At 46.9% G+C, this 7,650-nt stretch overlaps 1 long non-coding RNA gene and 1 pseudogene across 1 annotated transcript; both read right to left on the bottom strand.

Annotated features, from left to right (window-relative positions):
- Nucleotides 1-3,372: 3,372 nt before the first annotated feature.
- Nucleotides 3,373-4,274, bottom strand: LOC112610813. Its single transcript, XR_003116491.1, has 2 exons — nucleotides 3,799-4,274; nucleotides 3,373-3,481 (listed from the first exon to the last, which is right to left on the bottom strand). It is a non-coding gene; the product is annotated as an uncharacterized LOC112610813 (long non-coding RNA).
- Nucleotides 4,275-6,186: 1,912 nt separating this feature from the next.
- On the bottom strand, nucleotides 6,187-7,420 carry LOC112610812 (annotated as a pseudogene).
- Nucleotides 7,421-7,650: the final 230 nt, after the last annotated feature.

Here is a 7,650-nt window from a genome sequence, read left to right as displayed (position 1 = left end):
TCCAGCTTACCGCTTTATTCACTCTTGCCAAGCCCACTAAAGCACATCAACAAATAGCTCATTTACTCTTCTGTGAGCCTTATTTTATCTATTTTGCTTTTTCTGAATCTGTTTCTGAGCCTTTATGTGCAGAAATGTGTCTAACCACACACTGACTGCTAGATATTAAGTATTTTGGCCTAGATCATCTGATACTGGGAAACAATCAGTTGTCAGCCTTAACCAGCCACATTTACAGAGCAATCACACCAGTAGAGTAACTTCATTGTCTCGGTTATCTTCTACTTAGGGGTCACTGACTGACCTATGTCTTTTCCATCATCATTAGGATCATCACTCTGCTTTTACACTTGCTAACAGTTGCAAGCATTTATTAAATATGTATTATATTCCAAGCACTATGCCCAACGCTTCCTCAGATTACCTCATTTAATCCTTGAGATGTATGTACTAGCCCTCACTTTATAGGTGGGGAACGGTTAGTGTGGCGGAATCTGAATTTGAATCCAGTTCTACACAACACCAACACTCTTTCTGTTAAGCTATACTGCCTGTCGACTCTAGGTTAACCAGTAGGGCCTATGACTACATCCTCTGCAGCAGTGGTAAGAACTTAGTGTGGAACAAGACGTGGGAATCATGGAACAGAGTAACTCATTCAATCGGTCAATAAAAAAAATTACTGAATGCCTACTATATTTCCAGCATTACTTGAGGTGGTGGGGAAACGATAGCGAACTGCTAAATTTATGTTTCCATATTTTGCTATTCTTGTACTTAATTGGGAGCATTCTTTAGACTCATGCAAGTGTAGCATATTCAAACAGTACCTTCATTAGAGGAAATTATTATATAAATTTGGGTGCTATTTTCCTCACTAGAATACAGTCATTTGATACTGTTTGATAGAATACATAAAACTTCAATGCTTCCTTGCCAACTCACTTCAGTTTTAGAATTAAGATTTTTTCTTTTTTTTTTTTTGAGACGGAGTCTCGCTCTGTCGCCCAGGCTGGAGTGCAGTGGCCGGATCTCAGCTCACTGCAAGCTCCGCCTCCCGGGTTCACGCCATTCTCTGGCCTCAGCCTCCCGAGTAGCTGGGACTACAGGTGCCCGCCACCTCATCCGGCTATTTTTTGTATTTCTTAGTAGAGACGGGGTTTCACCGTGTTAGCCAGGATGGTCTCGATCTCCTGACCTCGTGATCCGCCCATCTCGGCCTCCCAAAGTGCTGGGATTACAGGCTTGAGCCACCGCGCCCGGCCAGAATTAAGATTTTTTCATTTTAAAAAGTAAGCTGGCTCCTTCAAGAATCTCAAGAATCTTCAAGTGTCTCATTTGGCTGGACAACAGCAGCTGCCCTGACAACAACAAATTTCTTTCTTTTTTTTTTTTGAGACAGAGTTTTGCTCGTTGCCCAGACTGGAGTGTATGGGCTCACTGCAACCTCCGCCTCTTGGGTTCAAGTGATTCTCCCGCCTCAGCCTCCCGAGTAGCTGGGATTACAGGTGCCCGTCACCACGCCCAGCCAATTTTTGCATTTTTAGTAGAGATGGGGTTTCACCATGTTGGCCAGGCTGGTCTTGAACTCCTGACCTCAGGTGATACACCCACATTGGCCTCCCAAAGTGCTGGGATTACAGGCATGAGCCACGACGCCCAGCCAACAAATTCCTTTCCGATGCACGCTTAACCATTTGAGCTGGGGAGAAGCGAGTCATTGTCCCTATGCATTCTGCATTTCCTTTTTATCATACACAAGAGAATGCAGTTTTCGCAATACAAGGGGGTTGTTCTTCTAGTTTCACTTTCAGTTCAAATGAACAAACACCAAATTAACTTCTTTCCTCTATAGATGTATATTTTATAGTACAATTTGCTCAAAAAAAGAATTTAAGATGCAAGATAACTAGTTCCTATGATCTGTAAGCCACATGAGTAGGTTCTACATGAATGAGATTTAGCTCCAGTAGTATATTAAATAGGGGGAAAATCAAAAGTTTCTTTAAGTAACTGGTAGAAAGATTAAATGAGCCCTTGGAGGCCAGCCTAGGAACTTATCTTTTATATCCAACACTCTTTCCCCTGCCTGCAGCTTCGAGATGGAATCTCACTCTGTTGCTTAGGATGGAGTGTTATGGCATAATAGTGGCTCACCGCAGCCTCCAGTTCTGGGCTCTAGTGATCCTGCCACCTCAACCTCCCAAGTCGCTAGGATTACAGGCATGTACTACCATGACTGGATAATTTTTTTCTATTTTTTAGAGACGGGGCTCACTATGTTGTCCAGGCTGGTCTTGAACTCCTAGTCGCAAGCCATCCTGTTGTCTCAGCCTCCCAAGTCCATCTACAACATTATTTCTACCAAGATCCTAAAAACTAACTTCTATTCTTTAGAAATGCTCATCACTTACATGCTGGAAACCATTCGTATTGAGTTTCTTCATTGATTTTACTAGTAAACCAAATTTAATGTCAAGCAAGAAGACACTCTCATTTCTCTTTTAGACTTAAAATGGCAAATTTCTTACCCAAAGAAAACACTACAAGTCTGTTAAATATATTCCTTGAATGTTCTTCCCATCTCCTGAACAATCACTAAGTCACTTCAGTAAGTTTTTTTATAAATGCTATCTCCTCTTCCAGGCAGTAAGTTGTCGAAGGGCAGGAACCAGTACATCTTTATGTAATAGCAATGGTAGTTGATTATTAATGCTCTAACCCAAATTAGTAGCTAATCTGAACCTCTGGATTCGGTCATTGGTAGTACTTACCTCCCACTGTCTCACAGAATGCAACATTTCATGGGGGAAACCTGACCAAAACTAGCAATATCGACAACTGTAGTGTGCTGTGTGCCCCACCAGGTTACTTCAGAGTGCATGTGTGTTGCCTGGATCCTGAAGGCTGAGCAGGGAGCCAAGGCCATAGTGCCTAGCTGAGGAGCAGGGATCCCTGAGAACCCAAACATCCCGGGGCACGCCTGAGAACATATCAAAGAAAACACTGTCATTGTGCACATAGAGTAGGCAAACAGTCAGAACACTAGCTTAAAGGCAGCTTAGAGATGGGAGGCAGGGTGACTCTAGAGCTGCTCAGGAATGTCCAGTATGTAAGTCCTAGTAAACTCAGCTATTCGTCAAGCTGAACTTGCCCAAATTATTCTTTGGTCTCTCGATGCCTTCCCAGTTTGGGGGGATGTTACAGTCCCAAGTTTTCCTTATAACGACCACCACATTCATAAGCAGGATCCAGGCCAATGACAGAATAGAATATTAAAATATTCAACTATTATCCCATCAGAACACTAAGGACGAACATCTTGGAAAGATGGAATGTTTCTCCACCTGAGAAATAGTGTTATTCTTTTTATTTTTCAAGTTTAATTTTTAATTTGTTAGAACCCAGTAAATGATGATTTTAAAAGCAGAGTTTGCATCAAATTAACACTTAACTCAGGGCAAAAATACATTTTAAAAACCTAAATCTTTTTTTTTTTTTTTTTTTTTTGAGACGGAGTCTGGCTCTGTTGCCCAGGCTGGAGTGCAGTGGCCGGATCTCAGCTCACTGCAAGCTCCGCCTCCCGGGTTCACGCCATTCTCCTGCCTCAGCCTCCCGAGTAGCTGGGACTACAGGCGCCCGCCACCTCGCCCGGCTAATTTTTTTTGTATTTTAGTAGAGACGGGGTTTCACGTGTTAGCCAGGATGGTCTCGATCTCCTGACCTCGTGATCCGCCCGCCTCGGCCTCCCAAAGTGCTGGGATTACAGGCTTGAGCCACCGCGCCCGGCCTAAAAACCTAAATCTTAAGGCAGAAGTAAAACATTATAAAAACAGTATGTCTAATACAGACCGTAAAATGTCAGATTTTTAAGAGATTGACATAGTATTTTATAGCACTAAAATATTAATACAGTCAGGAATATTATCAATTGGTCCAAGATTTCTGTTTATAAAATGTTTAGACTGCTAATTGAAGAAGTGTTGCTGTATAAGTAATAGCTACAATACAACCAACCAAGTGATTGTTTTCATGACAAAAGAACTAAGGCAGGTAATTGCGTGGTTTCCATTTGTAAAGCTTTTGCAGTATTAAATATAAAGTATTACTAGGGGTATTTTTTGATTCATCTCCCTACCCTAATGCCCCCAGAATGTACATCACTTCCCTTTAACTGTATTTTCAAAATTCTGTGAACCACTGTACCTATTCATTGTAGGCCTGACCCTATGAATTGTTTACTTTGATATGGTGGAAAAATAATTTTGATAAACTACTCCATCTTCTCCTAGTCATTGAGCAATTTCAAACAGAAGTCTTAAGAATTTTTGCACCCCGACGAGGGAACAACCTGTTTCTTTACCACTCTGAAGTTTGAATTTTGACTAGAATCTGTGAGCGTCGTCGATATTGCTAGTTTTGGTCAGGTTTCGCCCATGAAATGTTGCATTCTGTGCGACAGTGGGAAAACACATTTCATATTTATGTGCAGTTAACAGGAGCCCTTCGGAGAAACAGGGTTAACAATCTTACATTTCCCCTTGTGATCAAAACCGTTTGTTTTTAGGGAGCAGGATAAGATTTAAAAGTGCTTCAAATCAGAAAACAAGCATTAGCTAGCTTACACATTCCACTGAGTAGTGTCAAAAAAGATAAATGCATTTAAAATAATTTGTAAGTCCAGCAAATATAAGCTTGATGGGTTCCTAGCTAACATATTAAGTAATAACAAAGATTCATTTTTTTACAAACTTTTTTTTTTTTTTTTTTTTGAGACAGAGTCTCGCTCTGTCCCCAGGCTGGAGTGCAGTGGCGCGATCTCCACTCACTGCAAGCTCCGCCTCCCAGGTTTACGCCATTCTCCTGCCTCAGTCTCCCGAGTACCTGGGACTACAGGCGCCGCCACCACGCCCAGCTAGTTTTTTGTATTTTTAGCGGAGACGGAGTTTCACCGTGTTAGCCAGGATGGTCTCGATCTCCTGACCTCATGATCCGCCCGTCTCGGCCTCCCAAAGTGCTGGGATTACAGGTGTGAGCCACCGCGCCCGGCCTTTTTTACAAACTTTTAAGCTATTTTAGTAAAATGGCTATAGACCTCACTGTACTTCTATTTATCTGTGCATTAATAAAAACCTATTAAAATTCCTTATTTCCTACTTCTGAAAAAGTCTAATCAAATAAGATCACTAAAATTACCAGAAAAGCTTTGAAATACTGATTGCAGATTCATTTCAAAGTAGATTTAACCCCTTTCAGGATCTGGTGTTTAAATCACGAATGTTTTCACCAACTTCAACTCTGAAAAATATAAAACTTTTAGCCAGTGCTGGCTATAGTTAAACAGTACTGGTATTACTTGAAAAAATAAAAATAAAAAATATATTGTCAATCATGCATTCCACAATTTTTTTTTTGAGCTCGACAGTATATTTATATTTTTCTCATTAAATGTTCAAAACCAAAAGCGGTTTCTCCTTGCAGCAAATACACATTAAAATACAGTCTCTGTACAGCCAAGGGCTCTGGGCCCTGGCTTGCCCCATGTCCCTGTGCCTCCCGGGTCAAACCCAAAAATAAATATAGTGTTATTGCTCTGCAGGACATAGAGGCAGTGCTCTCCTATTCCCTGAGGAGGCTGGGTGGGAGCTGATGGGGAAGACTTGGCCGCCCCAGGGGTCCAGGGGCTGGAGCCTGCTTGGAGTTATTGCTTCAAGGGGGGGCACTAATGCCCAATGCAAATGATGAGAGGAGGAGCAAAGGGGGCATGGGCCTTTGCTCTCCAAGTCCCACTCTGCTCTGAAGAGGGGGTAGGATTAAGCAGCAGCAAAAGCATCACCCACTGGGAGACTGTAGCCTCCATCCCCTTCCCTCCCTGAGATAGGCTTCTGCCTCCTACACATCCCCTGCAGCTCCCTATGGCTTCCGCAAGGCCCCCTACGCTCTGGGGGCACATTATGGCTTGCAAGGGGCAGCACTGTGCCCAGAGCCTGGACACGTTCCCAGCTTCTGACAGCCCCTAGGAGGGGGGAGGGGAGGGAGTGGGGCCTGCTCCCAGGGGCTGATGGCATTGCCCTGGCCCTGCCAGCAGGTTGTGGCACTGCCCAGGCCCCAGCTCCGCCCCTGTCCTTGGGGCTGACCCCACGCTAGGCAGGTCCTGCCAGAGCCCCCACCAATCCCACCTCTTGCTCAGTCCATCATGGCCTCGAGCATCTCCAAGAACAGCTTGTGCACGGGCACCTTGACCTCCAGCTTCACCCCATAGAAATGGGCCAGCACTTTGCCTGCTGTCTGGCGGAGGAGCGGTAGCGTGAGCAGCAGCCTGCTTGCCCGGCGCGGGTCAGCACCCTCTCCGGTGCCAGCCCGGCAGCTTCGTACTCCAGCAGGGCCTCGTGCAGAGCTTCCGGCAGCTGCTCCACAGCCTCGGCATCTTCGATGTGCACGCAGCTTGAACTGGCAAGGGCCAGTGCCTTCAGTAGAACGTACTCCTCTCCCTCCAGCCGCAGGGCCTGCAGCCTCCGCACCAGTTGCAGCAGGGCAGACCCCCGTTCCCCCAGTCCAGCTGCCCGTGCCCCCTCTTCATCCAGGACTAAGTCCTCAGCGAAGGCCAGCTCATCCTGCAGTGGCAGTGAGAGCTGGGCCACACCCGGCACCAGCAACTCCATCCACACGCTCTGCAGTCCTGACATCTGGTCAGACAGCGACAGCAATGAGAAGCCTGGGATGCTCTTGGCCCAGCTGATGGTGACCATGATCTCTCAAAGAGGTCACAGAGGGTAGCCACGGCTGGGAGGTGCCCATCAGGACCAGCAGGGTCGGGCATGGCATAGAGCTTCTCAGGCTCAACCACCAGCAGATGAGACACCAGCACATTGACTGGGGCTGTCTTCCGGGGGCCTCCAGCAACTGCCAGGGGCCCAGCAGGGAAGGGGCCCGGAAAGGGCAGCAGATCCACCTCTGGCCGCTGCTTGTACTTCTGCCACTCACCCCGGACGCGGTCCAGGCGCACTCCCGCAGGCACTTGATGAAGCGGCAGGCCTGGCAAGCCTTGTGTCTCCGCTTGGTGATCTCACACTCGTTGGATGCCGGACAGCTGTACTCAATGCTCCCCTGGATGGTCCTCTTGAAGAGGGCTTTGCAGTTCTCACAGGATGCCACACCGTAGTGGTAGCCGGAGGCCACGTCCCCACAGACCAGGCAGAGGCCCTTGGGCAGGGAGCTGAGCACCAGCTTCCCACCGCCCTGTTCGCCATGCCCAGCCTCCTCTTCCTTGTGGCCTGGGAAGCAGCGGGTGGGAGCTGGACCAGGGGCCAGGGCCACAGGAGGCTCCGGTCTCCGTCTCAGAGGAACCCTTCGGACTGTCAGGCCTGGCTGGTTCTGCCATGATGTACAGAGGCTCACTGCCCACCACCTGGCTGGACATTGTTAGGCAGGGACCCGGACCCGACATGGCGGCGCCACTCGGAGTAGCGGGCCCTTTGTCTCGAGACTTCCCTCCCTCTTTGAACACACCCTCAGACTTACATACATCAGAGGTTCCAGCTGGGCAGCCACACTGCCCCATGACCTGCAGCTCACCTGCATTCTATAAGTTGGTAAACAGCAGTTTCGGTTAAGTTTCCAAAGACCCCTTCCTCGTGACCCTTACTCAAC

This window comes from Theropithecus gelada, chromosome 17, assembly GCF_003255815.1.
Source record: "Theropithecus gelada isolate Dixy chromosome 17, Tgel_1.0, whole genome shotgun sequence".
NCBI classification, from domain to species: domain Eukaryota; kingdom Metazoa; phylum Chordata; class Mammalia; order Primates; family Cercopithecidae; genus Theropithecus; species Theropithecus gelada.
The sequence above is the reverse complement of the archived record's forward strand: the minus strand, read 5'-3'. Positions and strand labels throughout refer to the sequence as shown.